General features: G+C 41.3%; 1 pseudogene across 1 annotated transcript; it reads left to right on the top strand.

Moving 5' to 3' along the window:
* The first annotated feature begins 1,830 nt into the window (after window positions 1-1,830).
* Window positions 1,831-22,153, top strand: LOC145534796 (tropomyosin-like; annotated as a pseudogene). Its single transcript, XR_014074999.1, has 9 exons — window positions 1,831-4,073; window positions 11,135-12,249; window positions 16,014-16,157; window positions 16,729-16,871; window positions 16,977-17,166; window positions 17,589-17,766; window positions 18,150-18,227; window positions 21,507-21,600; window positions 21,697-22,153. The product of XR_014074999.1 is annotated as a tropomyosin-like (transcript).
* Window positions 22,154-22,354: the final 201 nt, after the last annotated feature.

The following is a 22,354-nucleotide window of genomic DNA, read 5'->3' as shown; positions in this document are numbered from 1 at the left end:
ATGATTTGTGCTTTTTGTGTCCTATCTAAACTGTATTTGTCTACCCCAAGGTTGCAAAGGTTTTCTCTTATGTTTACCTCCAAATGTTTTATAATTTTAGCTTTTACAATTAGTCTATGATCCATTTTTACTTATAGCTTTATCAAGATATGTCACATACCATAAATGTCACCCTTTTAAAATATACAATTCAATAATTTTATTATATTCAGAGTATACTGTAAAATTTTTGAACATTCTTGTCATCCATCAAAATAAACTTCACATGGGGGCAGAGGGAAGGTGTATGTTCATCTTTAGTAGACACTGAGCACATTTCTCCAAAGTGTGTGTGTTGTGTTGTTAGTCGCTCAGACGTATCTGACTCTTTGTGACTCCATGGACTGTAGCCTGCCAGGTTCCTCTGTCCATGGAATTCTCCAGGCAAGATTACTGGAGTGGGTAGCCATTCCCTTCCCGACCCAGGGATTGAATCTAGGTCTCCTGCATTGCAGACAGATTCTTTACCAACTGATTGACCAGGGAAGCCCAAAGCAGTTGTATTAATTCACTTTCCTACCAGCAATGAGAGTTCTAATTGCTCTACATCCCTGCCAATACTTGGTGCATATGTGCTCAGTTGCTTCAGTCATGTCTGACTCTTTGCAACCCTGTGGACTGTAGCCTGCCAGGCTCCTCTGTCCATGGGATTCTCTAGGCAAGAATACTGTAGTGAGTTGCTATGCATTCTTCCAGGAGATGTTTCTGACCCAGGGATCAAACACGCGTCTTCTGCATTGCAGGTGGATTCTTTACCACTGAGCCACCCGAGGAAGCCCCAGTACTCAGTATTGCTAGTCTTTTTTATACTAGCAACTGTAGGGGTATAGTAATATCTCATTGTAGGTTTAATTAGCATTTGCTTGACGAGTAATGATGTAGAAAACTTTTGTTTGTTTTTTGCCCATTTGGCATCTCCTTTTTATGAAGTAATTGTTTAAATTTTTGGCTAAAAAAATTGGGTTATCTTTCTTAAAAAAAAAAAACAGCTCCATCTGTAATTACTAGCAGTAACTACCAGTTACTCCCAACCCCCCCTCCTCATGTCCTTCCATCACTAACCTACTTTATTTTGGATTTGCCTATTTCAGAAAAGTCATATAAGTGGAATCATACAATTTATGGCTTTTTGTAACTGGCTTTTAAAACACAGTGTAATGTTTTTGATGTTTAGTCATGTTGTAACATATATCAGTACATTACTCCTTTTTATTCCTGAAGAGTAATCCATTGTAGGGGGATTTCCCTCATGGCCTAGTTGTTAGGATTTCTGCTTTCAATGCCGGGCCCGGGTTCAATTCCTGGCTATGGAATTGAGATCCCGCAAGCTGCTCAAAAACGGCCAAAAGTAAAAGTCCATTGTAGGTATATACAACATGTTGCTTATCCATTCATCAGTTGATGGACATTTGAGTTGTTTGAACAGTCATGTTTAAGTTTTTGTATGAACGTGTTTTCAGTTCTTTTGGGTATACACTGAGGAGCAGAATTGCTAGGTCAAATGATAACACTGTATTTACCTTTTATATGAAGTGCCAAACTTTTTCACAGTGGCTGCACCATTTACATCCCTATCAGTCATGTATGAAGGTTCTCCACACTCTTGCTAACATTTGTCATTTTCCATTTTTAATTTTTAAAACCTTTGTTGGCTCTATTGTGTGGCATGTGGGATCTTAGCTCCCTGACCAGGGATCGAAACTGCATTCCCTGCACTGGAAGCATGGAGTCTTCCCTGGACCACCAGGGAAATCCTTTCATTAAAAAAAAATTAAAGCCATTATAATAGACACGAAATGGTAATTTATTGTGGCTTTGATTTGCATTTCCCTACTGGCTAATGATGTTGAGCATCTTTGCTTATTGGTCATTGTATATCTTTTTTTTTTTTTGAGAAATGCGTATTCCAGTATTTTGCCCAATTTTAAATTGGATTTTTAAAATTGTTAGGTTGTAAGCGTTCTTTATATATTCTGGATATAATCAGTCCTTTATCAGACATATAATTTACAGTCATCTACTCCCATTCTATGGTTGTCTTCACATTCTTGATGGTGTTCTTTGAAACTCCAGTGTTTAATTTTAATGATGTCTTAAGTTATCTATCCCCACTTTGTTTTCTTGTGTTTGGGGGGTTATACCCAGCTTAAGGTTATGAAGATTTTTTTTTGTTCAGTGTTTTCTTCTAAATGTTTATAGTTTTAGCACCAACAGTTAGGTATATGATCCATTTTGAGTTAGTTTCTTAGAGAAGTGAATGCAGTGCCGAACAGAGGAGGCAGGAACCCGAAGGCGAGCGGGAGCTAGGCAGGGACCATGGCCGGGATCACCACCATCGAGGCGGTGAAGTGCAAGATCCAGGTTCTGCAGCAGCAGGCCGATGATGCAGAGGGCCGAGCGCCTCCAGCGGGAAGCGGGGGGAGACAGGCGGGCCCGAGAACAGGCTGAGGCTGAGGTGGCCTCCTTGAACCGTAGGATCCAGCTGGTTGAAGAGGAGCTGGACGGAGCCCAAGAGCTCCTGGCCACTGCCCTGCAAAAGCTGGAGGAAGCTGCGAAAGCCGCTGATGACAGCGAGAAATGTATGACGGATACTGAAAACCGAGCCTTAAAAGATGAAGAAAAAATGGAACTCCAGGAAATCCAACTCAGAGAAGCTAAGCACATTGCAGAAGAGGCAGACAGGAAGTATGAAGAGGTGGCTTATAAGTTGGTGATTATTGAGGGAGACTTGGAACGCACAGAGGAGCGAGCCAAACTGTCAGTCCCGTTGCCAAGAGACGGATGAGCAAATCAGACTGATGGACCAGAACCTGAAGTGTCTGAGTGCTGCTGAAGAAAAGTACTCTCAAAAAGAAGACAATTATGAGGAAGAGATAAAGATTCTTACCGATAAACTCAAGGAGGCAGAGACCCGCGCTGAGTTTCCTGAGAGATCGGTAGCCAAGCTGGAAAAGATAATTGATGATTTGGAAGATAAACTGAAATGCACCAAAGAGGAGCACCTCTGTACCCAAAGGATGCTGGATCAGATTCTGCTTGACCTGAATGAGATGTAGAGCATCCCAGTATCGCCCTGCCGCTGCTCCTCCCTCTCACCCCAACTCCGCTGAGGCCAGCCTGCCCGAAGCTGACCTTTAAACTGAGGGCTGATCTTTAACTGAAAGGCTGCTTTCTCCTTTCACCACCTCTCCCACCCCTCCACTCCTGTGTCCTTTCGCCAAAGTGTCTCTGCCTCTCCCCAGAGATTCCAGTTGGGCTAGAGGCTGAGCACCTTTAGGAACAATGTTTAAAGGAATGTGAGCACAATGCAGAGTGTCTTTAAAAGCATGTTGTGATGTACACATTTTGCAATTACCTTTTTTGTTGTTGATGTAACAATCATTTGTAAAAAGCATTCCAGATAATTCCGTAGTTCTGAAGCAGCAGTCTAATCCCTTTATCACTTTTGGAAGGTAACGTTTGGGCTTAATGCATGTTGCCTTCTCCAGAGAGAAAGGGAAAAGGTATGGGCCTGCCTCACTGAGAGCCTAGCAGGCCAGAGAAAGGCTCCATTTGGGGAAACCTCATTGCTCTGTAAAAAGTAGCCACTATGGAGAACAGTGTGGAGATTCCTTAAAAAAACTGGGAATAGAACTGCCATATGACCCAGCAATCCCACTGCTGGGCATACACACCGAGGAAACCAGAATTGAAAGAGACGCGTGTACCCCAATGTTCATCGCAGCACTGTTTACAATAGCCAGGACATGGAAGCAACCTAGATGTCCATCAGCAGACGAATGGATAAGGAAGCTGTGGTACATATACACAATGGAATATTACTCAGCCATTAAAAAAATACATTTGAATCGGTTCTATTGAGATGGATGAAACTGGAGCCCATTATACAGAGTGAAGTAAGCCAGAAAGAAAAACAACAACAGAGTATATTAATGCATATATATGGAATTTGAAAGATGGTAACGATAACCCTATATGCGAGACAGAATAAGAGACACAGATGCATAGAACAATTTTGGACTCTAAGGGAGAAGGTGAGGGTGGGACGTTCTGGGAGAATAGCATTGAAACATGTATATTATCATATGTGAAACAGAACACCATTCCAGGTTCGATGCATGAGACAAATGCTCAGGGCAGGGGCAATGGGATGACCCAGAGGGATGGGATGGGGAGGGAGGTGGGTGGGGTGTCCAGGAGGGGGAACACATGTAAACCCATGGCTGACTCATGTCAATGTATGGCAAAACTATTACAATATTGTAAAGTAATTAGCCCCCAACTAAAATAAATAAATTTATAAAAAAAAAAAAGTACCCGCCAAACCAGAAAGATGATTCCAGGAGGGCGGAGTTAGCAAAAAAAAAAAAAAAAATGCTGTTCAGGTTTTCAGCTTTATGGTATCTTTGGACAACTTTTTTTTTTCTTTTTTCATCAGAAGTGACCAAACAATTAAGATGGTGAAACATCTGAGACCAAATCCTTGTCCCAGCTCTACCCTGTTTCCAACTGCTCACAGAATGGATCATGTGCCCCTTATGCTGAAGTGACCACTTATTTGCTCTCCTGCCTCCTTGAAAGAAAGGAAAGAAAATTATGTTTTGCCACAGATTTAGCCATATGAAACTCATCTCATCACCCTTTTCTGGGTCTGAAGCTGCTGTCTCTAAAAGTGCCATTTCATTGTCCTTTGTTAGTGCTAGAGAAATCTTGAAAAGCTTATGTACAAAACTTTTTAAATTTTATATTATTTTGGAACTTTGCTTCTTTGGGGTTGGGGCACACGGGTCACCCCTCTGCCTGTGAGAGCTCTCTACAGTTTGTGGGCTAGCAGTGTGTGCTGATATTTTAAAGTTTCTTTCCCTACCCAATCCTCCTTTTTTGATGAGGCTTCAGTAAGTTCTGTTAGGTGTGCATCCTGCAGCTTAATTGGCTTAAAATGTTCTCTCCTTTGGTGTGGTCTCTTTGGGGACCAAGTGGGAGGAAAAAACCAATAGCGTAACTGTTTTGATACTGAAAATTGATAAATGTCTTTTTGAAATAAAGAACCAGTCCCTCCAACCCTCAAAAAAAAAAAAAAAAAAGAATTAGTTTCTTTCCATATGATGTGAGCTAGTTCATTTGCATGTTGATATCCAGTTGTCCCAGCACCATTTGTTGAAAATACTATTTTTTCCCTTTGAACTGTCTTGACATCTTGTCTAAATCAATTGACCATAAATGTAAAGGCTTATTATTCTTGGACTTTCAATTCTACCTTATTGATCTATCTAGCTATGCTTATGCCAGCACTACACTATAGCTTTATGGTGAATTTTAAAATTGAGAAGTATAAGTCTGCCAAATTTGTTCATTTTTTTGCAAGATTATTTTTGGCTATTCTGAGTCTCATTCATTTCCATATGAATTTTAGAATCATCTTCTAAATTACTGCAAAAAAAGTGAGACTTTGCTAGAGATGTACTGAATCTTTAGAACAATTTGGGCAGTACTGACATCTTACTACTGTCTTCCCACCCATGAGAGTGGAATGTCTTTCTATTTATTCAGATCTTCATTAATTACCTTAAACAATGATTTTGCAGTTCTCCATGTACAAACCCTACATTTTTTCTGTGAAATTTATTCCAAATATTTTATTCTTATTGCTGATATTGTAAATGGGATTATTTTATTAATTTCACTTTCAGATTATTCATTAATAGGATATAGAATAGGATATATTGAGCTTATATCATGCAACTTTGCTGAACTTTACTAGTTACCAGTTTTTTAGTGCAATTTCTAAGATTTTCTATATAAAAGATCATGTCAACCACATATAAAGATAGTTTAATTTCTTCTTTTGCCGTCTGAATTTCTTTATGTTACCTAACTACACTGGCTAGAACCTTCAACCTTCAATGTCGTTGCTGTCGCTTCATCATTAAGTCATGTCCAACTCTTTAAAACTCCATGGACTGTAACCTGCCAGGTTCCTCTATCCATAGGATTTCCCGGGCAAGAGTACAGGAGTAGGTTGCCATTTCCTTCTCTAGGGGATCTCCCCAACCCAGGAATCGAACCCAGCTCTCCTGCATTAGCAGGTGGATTCTTTATCACTGAACCACCAGAGAAACCCAGAATCTCCCATACAATATTGAATATAAGTGGGGAGAGAGAACATTCTTATTTCTGATGTTAGAGGGAAAACAGTCTTTCACCATTAAGTATGTTTGTTACCTGTGGAATTTTCATAAAAACTGTTTATAATCCCAGGAAATTTCCTTCCATTCTTAATTTGTTGAGTGCTTTTGTCATGAAGGGTTGTTCAATTTTGTTAACTGCTTTTCCACATCTATTCAGGTGACCATGTATTTTTGTTCTTTATTCTATTAAATATAATGTATTAGGGAATTCCCTAGCTGTCCTGTGGCTAGGACTCTGAGCTTTCACTTTTGAGAGACTGGGTTCAATCCTTGGTTGGCAGAGCCAAGATCCTGCAAGCTGCATGGTACAGTAAAAAAAAAAGTGTACTAGTGTTTATAGTATTTGTTTAAAATACTTTTTATTTTTGTAAGGTTAGTTGTGATGCCTCTTCCTTCATTCCTAATCTTATTTATTTAAGTCTTCTCTATTTCTTGTTCATTCTACCTAGATTTGTCAATTTTGATAATATTTTCAAAGGAAAAAGCTTTGGTTTTGTTGTCCCTATAAAAATTCTCTATCTCATTAGTTTCTGTCTTGATCTGTATTATATCTTCCCTTCTGCTTGCCTTGGGATTAGTTTGCTCTTCCTTTCCTATTTTCTTTTCTTTCCCCCAGCTGTAGTATGATATAATTGACATATAACATTGCCTAAGTTTGAGGTGTACAATGTTTGATTTGATACACTTATATCTGAATGCAGAGTTCCAAAGAATAGCAAGGAGAGATAAGAAAGCCTTCCTAAGTAGTCAGTGCAAAGAAATAGAGGGAAATAATAGAATGGGAAAGACTAGAGGTCTCTTCAAGAAAATTAGGGATTCCAAGGGAACATTTCATGTTCCCATGAAAGATGGGCACAATTAAGGATAGAAATGGTATAGACCTAACAGAAACAAAAGATACTAAGAAGAGGTGGCAAGAATACACAGAAGAACTGTACAAAAAAGATCTTGATGACCCAGATAACCACGATGGTGTGATCACTCACATAGAGCTAGACATCCTGAAGTGCGAAGTCAAATGGGCCTTAGGAAGCATCACTACAAACAAAGCTAGTGGAGATGATGGAACTCCAGCTGAGCTATTTCAAATCCTAAAAGATGATGCTGTGAAAGTGCTGCACTCAATATGCCAGCAAATTTGGAAAACTCAGCAGTGGCCACAGGACTGGAAAAGGTCAATTTTCATTCCAATCCCAAAGAAGGGCAATGCCAAAGAATGTTCAAACTGCCACACAATTGCACTCATTTCATATGTTAGCAAAGTAATGCTCAAAATTCTCCAAGCCAGACTTCAACAGTATGTGAACTGAGAGCTTCCAGATGTTCAAGTTGGATTTAGAAAAGGCAGAGGAACCCACGAGATCAAATTGAAATATCCATAGGATCATAGAAAAAGCAAGAGAATTCCAGAAAAACATTTACTTCTGCTTCATTGACTACACTAACACCTTTGACTGTTTGGATCACAATGAATTGTGGAAAATTCTTAAAGAGATGGGAATACCAGACCACCTGACCTGCCTCCTGAGAAATCTGTAATCAGGTCAAGAAACAACAGTTAGAACCAGAAACGGAACAATGGATTGGTTCCAAATTGGGAAAGGAGTACGTCAAGTCTGCATATTGTCACTCTGCTTATTTAACTTATATGCAGAGTACATCACACGAAATGCTGGGCTGGATGAAGCACAAGCTGGAATCAAGATTGCCAGGAGAAATATCAATAACCTCAGATATGCAGACGACACCACCCTTATGGCAGAAAGTGAAGAAGAACTAAAGAGCCTCTTGATGAAAGTGAAAGAGGAGAGTGAAAAAGCTGGCTTAAAACTCAACATTCAAAAAATTAAGATCATGGCATCCAGTCCCATCACTTCATCACAAATATATGGGGAAACAATGGAAACAGTCACAGACTTTATTTTCTTGGGCTCCAAAATCACTGCAGATGGTAACTGCAGCCATAAAATTAAAAGACACTTGCTCCTTACAAGAAAAGCTATGACAAACTGAGACAGTATATTAAAAAGCAGAGATGTTATTTTGCCAATGAAGGTCCATATAGTCAAAGCTATAGTTTTCCCAGTAGTCACGTATGGATGTAAGAGTTGGACCATAAAGAAGGTTGAGTGCTGAAGAACTGATGCTTCTGAACTGTGGTATTGGAGAAGACTCTTGAGAGTCCCTTGGACTGCAAGGAGATCCAGTCAATTCTAAAGGAAATTAATCCTGAAAATTCATTGGAAGGACTGATCCTGAAGCTCCAATACTTTGGGCACTTGATGTGAAGAGCTGACTCAATGGAAAAGATGCTGATGCTGTCAAAGATTGAAGGCGAGAGGAGAAGGAGATGACAGAGGATGATATGGTTGGATGACATCACTGACTCAATAGACACGAGTTTGAGGAAGCTCCAGGAGTTACTGAGGGACAGGGAAGCCTGGCGTGCTATGGGGTCCATGGGGTCACAAAGAGTCAGACACGACTGAGCGACTAAACAACAACAAAGTAGATTTAGAGAGGCCTATATTTTAGGGAAAGTTTCGCATTTTTACCGAGGCATGGCCCACTTAGGACACCAAGGGATCGATTAGACCTCTCTGTTCTGGCTGATCAGAACTCAAGTGTGTTTCAGTGTTTTTGTGAGTTTGGGGAACCATTCAGCTCATAGATTTCTGGCTGGTCTTTATTCACCCTCTTGAAGTTTCATCCCATATATTCACATGATAGTACTCAGCAAAGATTCAGGGAGGTACCTGGAGATTTCTGGAATTCTTTTCTTGCATAATCCTCTCTGAACTCTGCCCTGCAGTTTCTAGCCACCTCAGATATCCTGAACTCTGACTCTTCATCTAAGCAAGATTGCTGGGCTATATTTGGATTCCTCTTCCTTATTCTATAGTTTGAAATATGCCTCCAGGCAGAAAGCTGTGGTGATCACAGAGCCCAACTCATTTGTCTCCTTTCTCTCAGGTATCACAATTGTGTGTTGCCTGTGATTTGAGGTCTGCGATCAGTTTCACATATTCTGTCTAGTGTTTTGCTTATTTGTCTTTTGGTGGAATGCTAAATCTGGTCCTTTTTATTCCATGACAGCTTGAAGTGGAAGTCTGTCATTTGTTTTGACAATTTGTTTCTAGAGTTTTTGTTTTGTTCTTTTTTCCACACAGGAATGTCTAGATTTTATGTAATCATATTTATTGAATTGTAGTCTGTGACTTCTGGATTTCAAAGAACTTTAATGTTAAAAGAGATATCCCCACTCCAAGTTTAGGAGGGCATTCTAGGCCGTTTCTTCATGCTGATTCTAATCTTGTTTTCCATGCAATTCATGTCCATGTAATTTTGACTTGAACCCTTCTAATCTCTTTGCCAGGTAATATTTGTCCTACCTGTCACCAAGGAAGTGGAACTTTATCTCAAATGTGTGAGGTGGGATTAATTTGGTATTTTACACATAATTCCCCCAAACAGTTATTTTATAACATAAGTTAGATGTCCTGAGTTCTTTTGGGCTTTATTTTTGACATCCAAGGCAACAGAAAGCTTTGGGAATCCTAAAACCCTTTCTATCAAAGTGGAATCTTTGTCACAAATTTTAAAAGCCTATTTTAGAATTCAAAGAGTTCTTTGATATCTATACCAATTTGAAGTAATTGACCTGTCTTGATCCAAGATTGGGAGATGGGCCTGGATGATTGGCCTGGGAAGGGCCACAAGGTACTAGCAAGTGAAAAGGGAAAAGCACAAAAATTAATATTTTAAAATATATTTCTACCATACCCTCTGTCTTCTGCACTTTCTGACACAGCAGCAGAGTAACCACCATCAAAAGAGCAAATAAAGTTAGCCTGTCACTGTCTCTTCTTCATTATGGGATTATTGCCTTTTTGGGTCAGTTGACAAACCAGCCTCTCCACATACGTGGTCTGCAACATGACCTTGGGTCTGCATGAAGTTCACTACAGAGAAATCGTCTTTGGAAACTGGAAAGAGTAACAAACTAGTTGTGTGAGTTTATTTGTAAGTTTTCCAGAATGCAGTTCACCAGATCAGGAAAACTGTATTACAATATTTAGAACCATTTTCTTATTAATGCGGTCACTCATCTTTGGATCAGCTTCCTTTTGGTGAACTTGGCTCTGTACTTTTCACTACCATAAACAAAACCTCTCTTGCAGTCATTTATCAATATTATATCTTCAGTTTACAACAGAAAACTCCATTTCTTGCTCCAAAAATTATTTATAATCAAATTTGGTATTACCTGTCTTATTTGAAACATCAGTTGAATTTACCATTTTATATGTCTTTTAAAATATTAAGGTGCTTTTCTTTCCAGGGGCTGGATTTTTTTTTCACTAGTGGGCAGATCTCTTCCCATTAGGAAAAGTGACCTATTAGCACAAAACTGAAGTAGAAAACTTATCCTGAGCTTGAAAACTAAGATACTGAGTACCCCTCTGTTGGCAGAGCTATCAGAGGATTTCCTGACTTGGCAGCACAGCCAAGGGAGACTCAGGCACAGAGCCCTGCTGCTGGATTCATAGAGTCTAAGGCAGAAACGGGCCTCACCTCCCACCCAGCACCCCATTCTGGCTAGCTAACTGCCTAGCCTCTCTTTGTTGTCCCCAAGCAAGGGTCAGTAAAACCAGCCTGTGGTCAAAGCTGGCTTGCTACCTTTTTACAAATAAAGTGTTACTGGAATACAGCCACACTCGTTCCTTGCCACGTTATCTATGACTGTTTGCATGTGACAATAACAGCACTAGGCAACTGCAACAGAAACTATATGGTCCAAAAAGATGAAAATATTTACCTACTGGCCCTTTGCAGAAAAAGCTTGCCAAACCCTGTCCTAGCACACTGGAATTGTGGGGGAATTTTGGTATTCTCTTCTTTTTTAGGTTATTCCTAACTTGACATCAAGATGTGATTATTGCCCTCAAGCAACAGTTAGAACTGGACATGGAACAACAGACTGGTTCCAAATAGGGAAAGGATTACCTCAAGGCTGTATATTGTCACTCTGCTTATTTAACTCATACGCAGAGTACATCATGAGAAATGCTGGGCTGGATGAAGCACAAGCTGGAATCAAGACTGCTGGGAGAAATATCAATAACCTCAGATATGAAGATGACACCACCCTTATGGCAGAAAGTGAAGAAGACCTAAAGAGCCTCTTGATGAAGTGAAAGAAGAGAGTGAAAAAGTTGGCTTAAAGCTCAACTTTCAGAAAACTAAGCTCATGGCATCCAGTCCCATCACTTCATGGCAAATAGATGGGGAAACAGTGGCTGACTTTATTTTTGGGGGCTCCAAAATCACTGCAAATGGTGACTGCAGCCATGAAATTAAAAGATGCTTACTCCTTGGAAGGAAAGTTATGACCAACCCAGACAGCATATTAAAAAGCAGAGACATTACTTTGCCAACAAAGGTCCGTCTAATCAAGGCTATGGTTTTTCCAGTGGTCATGTATGGATGTGAGAGTTGGACCATAAAGAAAGCTGAGCGCCGAAGAACTGATGCTTTTGAACTGTGGTGTTGGAGAAGACTCTTGAGAGTCCGTTGGACTGCAAGGAGATCCAGCCAGTCCATCCTAAAGGAAATTAATCCTGAATATTCATTGGAAGGTGGAGAAGGCAATAGCACCCCACTCCAGTACTCTTTTGCCTGGAAAATCCCATGGATGGAGGAGCCTGGAAGCTTCAGTCCGTGGGGTCGCTAAGAGTCGGACACGACTGAGCTACTTCACTTTCGCTTTTCCCTTTCATGCACTGGAGAAGGAAATGGCAACCCACTCCAGTATTCTTGCCTGGAGAATCCCAGGGATGGCAGAGCCTGGTGGGCTGCCGTCTATGGGGTCACACATAGTCGGACACGACTGAAGCGACTTAGCAGCAGCAGCAGCATTCATTGGAAGGACTGATGTTGAAGCTGAAACTCTAATACTTTGGCCACCTGATGTGAAGAGCTGACTCATTTGAAAAGACCCTGATGCTGGGAAAGATTGAAGGTGGGAGGATAAGGGGATGACAGAGGATGAGATAGTTGGATGGTATCACTGACTCAATAGGCATGAGTTTGAGTAAACTCCAGGAGGTGGTGATAGACAGGGAGGCCTGGCTTGCTGCAGTCCATGGGGTCGCAAAGAGTCGGACACGACTGAGTGACTGAACTGAACTGATTGCCCTCAAACCTCTTGGCTCCTCCATCCTGGCTGACTCCCATTTCCTACTTGCTAACAAAACATGGCATCTTAGTTTGAGTAGCCCTGGAAGCAGATTCTGCCATAAGGATTTAAATGAACATAATTTATTTCAGAAGTGCTCTCTGAAAATCCCATTAAGGGTTTGGAAAAGTAGGATAGGTAAGAAGTCATATGTTATCAAGCAAGTTACCAGAGATCAGTCCACTAAGGAACTCTGGAAGCCAATGTAGAACAGTTGGGTCAGTGTGCCGCCAGCTGAGGAGAGAGGGAACTGGGGTATTTATACACCCATTCCTGCATGTGATTAAGTAGAGGGCTGTGACCATGAAAGATGAACTCTCTGTCACTTCTGGACTGTTTTTGAAGACAATTAGATACAAATGCTAGCATTCAGAAGTCAGGCCAGCAAATAATGAAATGATAAAATTAAGAGTGTATAAGGTAAGGTATCGAAAGCATCTGCCACAGGAAAATGCAGAATACCAAGGTGACAACTTAAAGATCTTCAGGGCATAGGGGCTGGCTCCCATAAAAAAAGAAAAACAAAAAGTGCCTTGTGAAACATCTATTTGAAGAGAAAGGAGCGCATACTTCTGACTGTGTGACGCTGGCCAAGTTCCCTATAGTCCTGGGGGTTCGAGGTGCTCATCTATAAAACTGAGGTGAATCTATTGCCCTCCTTTCCTACCTGGAGAGGAGCAGTGCTTTATATTACTTTACCTTGGCAAAATTAATGCTCACCAATTTATTTAACACAGTTTTACTGTGGGAAGTTCAAAGCTGAGTATACAAGGTAATGTCTCTTTAATAAGCCAAAAAAAGAAATAACATATTCCAAACCACTGATAGATTAATCACACTGTTGTTCCAGGCAAGGGGAGAAGAAAAGAATAAAGTCCAAACTTAGCTTGTGATGTACCTTTATACAAGCTGGGAGGGGACAGACGCCTTAGCCAACTGCTAGCTAACATCCAGCTGCCAGCACAAAAGTCAAAGCTCCTTGTCGCTAGAGCACATTGCTAGGGAACGAAGGCACTGTTGTTGATGGGTGGGATGATCTCCTTGGAGGAGCTGTGGACAGGCTTTCCCCACTGCCAGTAAAAGACTCACACTTACCTTGCAGAAGCTGATGTCTAATAGTCTCCCAGACTATTAAGATCAGCAAAGGGCCGCCTGCCCAGACACTCAGTGTTTATGGGCATGCCTTGTTTTATTGCATTTCACTGTATTGCACTTGGCAAATATTTGCATTTTTTAAAAATAAATTGAAGGTCAGTGACAACCTTTTGTCGTCAAATGATGATTAGCGTTTTTTTAGCAATAGAGTATTTTTGAAGTATGTATGTTTTTTAGACATAATGCTATTACACTTAATGAAAATGAAAGTGAAAGTCACTCAGTTGCATCTGACTCTTTGCGACTCTATGGACTATACAGTCCATGGAATTCTCCAGGCCAGAATACTGGAGTGGGTAGCCTTTCCCTTCTCCAGGGGATCTTCCCAACCCAGGGATCGAACTCAGGTCTCCCACATTGCAGACGGATTCTTTACAAGCTGAGTCACAAGGGAAGCCCATTGCACTTAATAGACTACAGTATAGTGTAAACATAACTTTCACAGGTACTGGGAAACCAAAAATAAAAAGTATCACTTGCTTTATTGTGCTGGTCTGGAACCGAACCTGCAAAATCTTCACATTTTTTATCAGTAAGCCTCCAGTGAGGCCCCTCAGCAGTTGAGCCACTGAGTGCTCACCAGTGACAACAAATCAGATGATGACCTCTGGACACGACTTACTTCGTATCTATATTAAAACAATTTTACCTCTAAAAACAATTTTTTTTAATCTTTGCCATAAACATGTACATTAAAACAACTTCAGTCATAAACAAGTGGGTTTGAAAGCATATCAAACCAATACACAGCAGGCAGATAACTCATGAAACATCCAAAGATAGAGGGATTAAAATGTTGGAATATTTGCTTTTTTCCTGATAGAAACTCTTATTATTTTTACTGATGCTACGAAATACTAAGTATATTTCTAAGAAATATTATAAAATACTAAGATATATTATGAAAGTTTTTTTTTAATCCAGGAGAGTAGAAATAGGAAATTTGAAACCCTTCCCAAAGCTAGCCACTTGTAAAGTTTAATGTGCTGTATAACTTTCCAGATTTCCTATGTATACATAGATTTCTATTTTTACATAGAAGAACTCACAGGAAACATACTAATTTTTAATCTGCTTTAACTTGACAATATATTGAGGATATATTGATATATTGGCATACATTAAGAAATACAGATCTACCGTATCCTTTTTAATAGTTATATGGTATTCCATTGTGTGTTTATAACATAGTTTAACCAGTCTGCTCCTTTTTTTGAACCATTCTACTCTTGATGTAAAATAATTTTTCCAATTTGCCTATATAGTAAATAGAACTACAAGGAAAATCCTTGTGCATCTGTCTCTGCTTAGCTGGGCAGAAGTTTCTACAGCATAAATTTCTAGAAATAGAATCGCATAATCAAAGAGTATTCACATTCAATGATTTTGAAACTTTTCTCAACTGATAGATTGTATAAAATGATATGCCTAATCATAGAAGGTGAAGTCCAGTTTCAGCTAACACTGGGAGTTTTAATCTTTGGAGAAGTGTATTTTTCATATCTTTTGCCCATGCTTCAACTGGGGTACTGATTTTTTATTTAATCTATATGAGTTCTTTATGTACCAAGGATAGTACATCACCAAGATATTGTTGACAAAGTCAAGAGTAAGCTCTTTCTGGTGGAATGACCAGATACAGCATCACTTGATAAATTTACATATCTAAAAGTTACAAGGGCTTCCCTTGTGACTCAGTTGGTAAAGAATCTGCCTGCAATGCAGGAGACCTGGGTTCAATGCCTGGGTTGGGAAGATCCCCTGGAGAAGGGAAAGGCTACTCACTCCAGTATTCTGGCCTGGAGAATTCCATGGACTGTACAGTCCATGGGATCGCAAAGCGCTGGACATGACTGAATGACTTTCACTTTCACAAGTTACAAAAGGAACTCAGTGGTGCCAGGATACAACATAAAGAGATTATAAGCATTCTGCAAAACAGATGAGGGGTAGATAAATTCCCAGTTTTCCCCAAATCATTTCCTGGAACACACAGTTGCAGAAAATAAATCTCTACCTGGGAGTTGCATCATGCCCTGGAAAACTCAATTGCCCCTCCTCCAAGTCCAGCTTCAGTGCTGAAGCATTTTTGCATCTAGTCTGGTCTGAGCTGAAAGCTCCTTATCAATTTCAGGACGAAATTACATATAATCTCACTACAGGGTGTGGTACCCCAAAGCCTGGGCCAAGTGTATTCCTTAGCCTTCTTGCTGCATGACTGTCTAATCTGTAACATTAGAAAGTAATTGCTTAGGAGCAAAAGGGCAAGGGCAGAGAAGTCAGGACCAGAGGGCTTTATCTCCCTTAATCCCCATCAGCTCTCCTCAGGCCATCTTCCTCCCCTCCCCTCATCACTACTCAGATAGTTACATAAATTTCCTGTTGTTTTACAGTGAAATGTATAATTAAAAGCAACTTTGGAAAACTGCAGTTTGTATGAATCTGTAATACCCTGTTTAAGTGAAAAGACAGTGCAGCGCTATGCACATGTTGCTGGCAGCATAGCCTCTTGTGGCCTCTTCTGGAGTCTCTAAAAGGTGACGTGGTTTCCCCAGCTCAGGTGGGCAAGTCTGGCTCTGGGATTGGAAACGGATGGAGGGGAGTGTGAGGAGGAGCCTTCTCCTTGGCAAACTCTGGGCACCTCCAAGCCCCCTTATCATCTCTCACCAGTCACTTATAAATGACAAATGGAGGGGCAGAGTTATCTGCTCTAAAAGATATACCAGGTCCTGCCCTGCAGCCCCACACCCAGGCTGTCCTGCCCATACCTGTGGTAGGATTGGGGGGGAAAAAACAGACAGCCCCTTCAAGTGATGGGCGTGTGGGATAAGAGCCCCTTGACCCCGATGCCGACCTGCAATGTGCAGGTTTGGTCTTCAATCACTAACCCAGCTCAGCCAGTGCATCTTGACTTGAATTTCGTTTTAGGCAGTTGATTTTAGTTCAGCCATTTGAACGTGGCTTTCAACATCATGATGGGTTAGTTTCTGAGAAAATTTGAAAACAGAAAGTCTTTGTTCCATCTTTTAAAAGTTAATGAAAATATATCTAACAGATATTAAACCATTTATTTCCCTGCTGCAAAGCTCAGCCTATCAAATTTAACAGGCTCTGTGGAGATAAACCGTTCTTCAAGGAAAAAGTCATACTCTGGTTTTCCAATGGGCCCTGGTCAGGCCTGAAGTGAGCACAGGGAGTCTGCCTCCTGCAGCTGCCACACCTCCCAACAGAAGACCAGGGCACAATTTCAGGTCAGCAGCAAACCACATGGGTGGTTCTGTTGCTATTTGACTGATTTTCCCCCACTCTGTGGCTTCTGACTTTTTTCATTTTCAACATATTTTTGCACATGAAAGACCCCTTTTACAGATGCAGTCATTGAGCCCCAAGGGCTGCAGCGTCAAGGCCTAGGTCCTGTAGCAAGATGGCACCACAGCTGGGACTGAAGGTCGAATTCCAGGATGGCCAGGAAGCAAGAGGACAGGAAGCTGTTCTTTCATCATTGCCAGGGATTTCCAGCATTTTCCAGTTGTCCTAATACCAGAGGTGTCTCCATGTCCCTGAGTTAAGTGCTTCATGGAGATAAACAGCAGCCCAAGATGGGAGGGGGTGTAGAGAGTGGCACTGAGGCTCCAGTGCACAGAGGCCCATCCTTCCTTCCGCCCCCCAAGGCAGGCTGCTGACCAAGGCCTCAGGGCCTGCCTGCTGCACTCCTAGGGATTCTGTAAAACCCTCTCCCTCCACCCCATGTCTGTGTGCTGTGCCCTGGGAGCTAGCACCACCAGAGCCATCTTATCCCAGAATAGCCTGTCCCAGAATTCGATGTCAAAGCTCAAATTCCTCCTCCTCCCTTGGGCCCTTCAGTTGGAACCATTTGTTAGAACAATTAATTAGTTATCCACGTGTCTATCTGTCTCACCAGACTCTTGGAAGGTGGGAACTATTTCTTGTCTCTCTTGTAACCCCAGCGCCCTAGAGCCCAGCAGCACTTCCACTCCATATGGTGGCCAGTTCCCTTTCTTGAGGAGCCTCAGTGCCACCCAGTGGCGGGCTGGCTGTACTTACTAAGGCTACTTGCCGAGGGCTCGTCCGCTCTGTCCCCTGCGGTGGAGACCAGTTACTGCAGGAGGTGAAGGTCATCAATGGGTAAACTTCTTGGCGGGCGGCCGGGTGGGGGGAGGGCGGGGCCCTCTTGCACTTTCCAGCCAAGGTTAAAATGGTGCTGGAATGTCAGAGAAGCAGGCTCAGTGCCTTTGGAATCCTTGGGCACCAAGACTTGGCTCTAGGTTGCTGTATCTGCCTGAGACTCAGGTTGTTCTTCCTTCCTACTGTCCTTTCTCCCTTCCCACTCTACTAAAATGCACTTTCAGGAACAGCTCAGAAACCACTTTTTTTTTTAAATTAATTTTTTATTGAAGGATAATTGCTTTACAGAATTTTGTTGTTGTCTGTCAAACTTCAACACGAATCAGCCATAGGTATACATATATCCCCTCCCTTTTAACCTCCCTCCCCATCCACCCCTCTAGGTTGATACAGAACCCCTGTTTGAGTTTCCCGAGCCATACAGCTAATTTCCATTGGCTATCTATTTTACATATGGTAATGTAAGTTTCCATGTTACTCTTTCCATACATCTCACCCTCTACCCTCTCCCCATGTCCATAAGTCTGTTCTCTATGTTTGTTTTTCCTTTGCTGCCCTGTAAATAAATTATTCAGTACTGTTTTTCTAAATTCTGTATATATGCTTTAGAATATGATATTTACCTTTCTCTTTCTGACTTACTTCACTCTGTAAATAGGTTCTAGGTTCATCCAGCTCATTAGAACTGACTAAAATGCATTCCTTTTTATGGCTGAGTAATATTCCACTGTGTATATGTACCACAACTTCTTTATCCATTCATCTGTCAATGAACATCTAGGTTGCTTCCATGTTCTAGCTATTGTAAATAGCGCTGCAGTGAACAATGGGATACATGTGTCTTTTTCAATTTTGGTTTCCTCAGGGTATATGCCTAGGAGTGAGATCGCTAGGTCATATGGTAGTTTTACGGAGAAGGCAATGGTATCCCACTCCAGTACTCTTGCCTGGAAAATCCCATGGACAGAGGAGCCTGGTAGGCTGCAGTTCATGGGGTCACTAAGAGTCGGACACGACTGAGCGACTTCACTTTCACTTTTCACTTTCATGCATTGGAGAAGGAAATGGCAACCCACTCCAGTGTTCTTGCCTGGAGAATCCCAGGGACGGGGGAGCCTGGTGGGCGGCCGTCTATGGGGTCTCACAGAGTCGGACACAACTGAAGCAACTTAGCAGCAGCAGCATGGTGGTTTTATTCCTAGTTTTTTAAGGAATCTCCATACCATCTTCCATAGTGGCTGTATCAATTTACATTCCCACCAACAGTGAAAGAGCGTTCCCTTTTCTCCACACCCTCTCCAGCATTTATTGTTTGTAGACTTTTTCATGATGGCCATTCTGACTGGTGTGAGGTGATATCTCACTGTAGTTTTGATTTGCATTTCTCTATTGAAGAAAGTGGGGAAAACCACTAAACCATTCAAGTATGACCTAAATCAAATCCCTTATGATTATACAGTGGAAGTGACAAATAGATTTCAGGGACTAGATCTGATAGACAGAGTGCCTGATGAACTATGGACAGAGGTTTGTGACACTGTACAAGAGACAGGGATCAAAACCATCCCCAGGAAAAAGAAATGCAAAACCCAAAATGGCTGTCTGAGGAGGCCTTACAAATAGCTGTGAAAAGAAGAGAAGTGAAAAACAAAGGAGAAAAGGAAAGATAGTCCCATTTGAATGCAGAGTTCCAAAGAATTGCAAGGAGAGATAAGGAAGACTTCCTCAGCGATCAGTGCAAGAAATAGAGGAAAAGAATAGAATGAGAAAGACTAGAGATCTCTTCAAGAAAATTAGAGATACCAAGGGAATATTTTATGCAAAGATGGTCTCGATAAAGGACAGAAATGGTATGGACCTAACAAAAGCAGAAGATATTGAGAAGAGGTGGCAAGAATACACAGAAGAACTATACAAAAAAGATCTTCACGATCAGTTAATAATGATGGTGTGATCATTCACCTAGAGCCAGACATCCTGGAATGTGTAGTCAAGTGGGCCTTAGGAAGCATCACTACGAACAAAGCTAGTGGAGGTGATGGCATTCCAGTTGAGCTATTTCAAATCCTAAAAGATGATGCTGTGAAAGTGCTGCACTCAATATGTCAGCAAATTTGGAAAACTCAGCAGTGATCACAGGACTGGAAAAGGTCAGTTTTCATTCCAATCCCAAAGAAAGAAAACGCCAAAGAATGCTCAAACTACCTCACAATTGAACTCATCTCACACGCTAGCAAAGTAATGCTCAAAATTCTCCAAGTCAGACTTCAACAGTATGTGAACTGTGAACTTCCAGATATTCAAGCTGGATTTGGAAAAGGCAGAGGAACCAGAGATCAAATTGCCAACATCTGCTGGATCATCGAAAAAGCAAGAGACTTCCAGAAAAACATCTACTTCTGCTTTATTGACTATGCCAAAGCCTTTGACTGTGTGGATCAAAACAAACTGTGGAAAATTCTGAAAGAGATGGGAATACCAGACCACCTGACCTTCCTCCTGAGAAATCTGTATGCAGGTCAAGAAGCAACAGTTAGAACCAGACATAGAACAACAGACTGGTTCCAGATAGGGAAAGGAGTACGTCAAGGCTGTATATTGTCACCCTGCTTATTTAACTTATATGCAGAGTACATCATGCGAAACACCAGGCTGGATGAAGCACAAGCTGGAATCAAGATTGCCAGGAGAAATATCAATAACCTCAGTTATATACAAAAATGACACCACCCTTTGGCAGAAAGTGAAGAACTAAAGAGCCTCTTGATGAAAGTGAAAGAGGAGAGTTTAAAAGCTGGTTTAAAACTCCACATTCAAAAACTAAGATAATGGCATCTGGTCCCATCACTTCATGGCAAATAGATGGGCAAACAGTGGAAACAGTGACAGACTTTATTTTCTTGGGCTCCAAAATCACTGCAGGTGGTGACTGCAGCCATGAAATTAAAAGATGCTTGCTCCTTGGAAGAAAAGTTATGACCAACCTAGACAGCATATTAAAAAGCAGAGACATTACTTTGCCAACAAAGGTCCATCTAGTCAAACCTATGATTTTCCCAGTAGTCATGTATGGACGTGAGAGTTGGACTATAAAGAAAGCTTTATAGAGCTTTAAAAAGCTTTATAGAGCCCCAAAGAATTGATGCTTTTGAACTGTGGTGTTGGAGAAGACTCTTGAGAGTCCCTTGGACTGCAAGGAGATCCAACCAATCCATCCTAAAGGAAAATAGTCCTGAATATTCATTGGAAGGATGGATGTTGTAGCTGAAACTCCAATACTTTGGCCACCTGATGCAAAGAACTGACTCATTTGAAAAGACCCTGATGCTGGAAAGATTGAGGGCAGTAGAAGAAGGGGACGACAGAGGATGAGATGGTTGGATGGCATCACTGACTCAATGGACATGAGTTTGGGTGGACTCTGGGAGTTGGTGATGGACAGGGAGGCCTGCCATGCTGCAGTCCATGGGGTCACAAAGAGTTGGACACGACTGAGCAACTGAACTGAACTGACCACATCCAGACTATCACAGCCACCAAAGCTACACACAGTCAGGGGAAAGCAATTTTCCAAAAGAAAACCTGGAAGCTATATATATATCTTAAAAAAGAGAGAGAAATGAAGTATTGGTCATGTCTTTTACCTTACAGCAGATAAAACAATATTTCTTTTATGCCTTCTGGATTTATTAACATGCTTAGCTACCAATTATGAAAATATTTTTCTATATATTTTCCAGGAGTTCGTGTGGTAAGCAGCCTCCAACATGACCTCTGTGATCCCTGCTCCTGGAACTCACACCATGGCATCATCACCTCCTTCATTGTGCAGGAGTTGGTACAATATGTCCAAAAGAATGTGAGAAGGGATGGTCTGTCCCTTCTGATAGTAGGTTATACATGACTGCACCTTCCATTTTTCTCTCTTAGGTCGCTCACTGTGGGGCAAGTCAGCTGCCATATTTTTAGGGCATTCAGATAAACCATGGAGATGCCCCTGGCAAGGAACAAGGTATCTGGCCAATAACCATTAAGGGATTGAGGCCTGCCAACAACTACCTCAGTGATCTTGGAAGTGAATCCCTCTCCAGTTGAACATTTAGATGACATCTTGACTACAACCTCATGAGAGACCTTGAGCCAGAACCATCCAGCTAAGTTACTCTCAGATTCCTGACCCACAGAAGCCGAGATAGCAAGTGTTTGTGTAAAGCTGCTAAATTTGGGACTAATCTGTTATGTAAATCTAGAGAACAAATCCATTTTGTTGTTTGTTTTGTAAAATGTGTAAATCTTGGATCCATTTGAAACCTATTTTCATTCATGGTATGAGGTGTAGCTCAAACTGTTTTTGTTTTTTTTTTCCAAATAGATAATCAATGGTCTTGACATCGTTTATTTAATATTCCCTCCTTTCCACTCTGACTTGAAATGCTGCATTTTAATTTATTAACTTACCATATTGTAGTGAGGTTCTTGGTGTCCTTTCACCAGGCTGGTACCCCCACCTTCTTGCTGCTGGAGTCCTGACTGCTAACAGCTCACCCTTGCATCATTCTTGGGAGGGCTGACCTCGACTGATAGGAGC

This window comes from Giraffa tippelskirchi, chromosome 2 (assembly GCF_054371585.1).
Source record: "Giraffa tippelskirchi isolate mGirTip1 chromosome 2, T2T-mGirTip1v1.2.pri, whole genome shotgun sequence".
Classification (NCBI taxonomy): domain Eukaryota; kingdom Metazoa; phylum Chordata; class Mammalia; order Artiodactyla; family Giraffidae; genus Giraffa; species Giraffa tippelskirchi.
The sequence above is the reverse complement of the archived record's forward strand: the minus strand, read 5'-3'. Positions and strand labels throughout refer to the sequence as shown.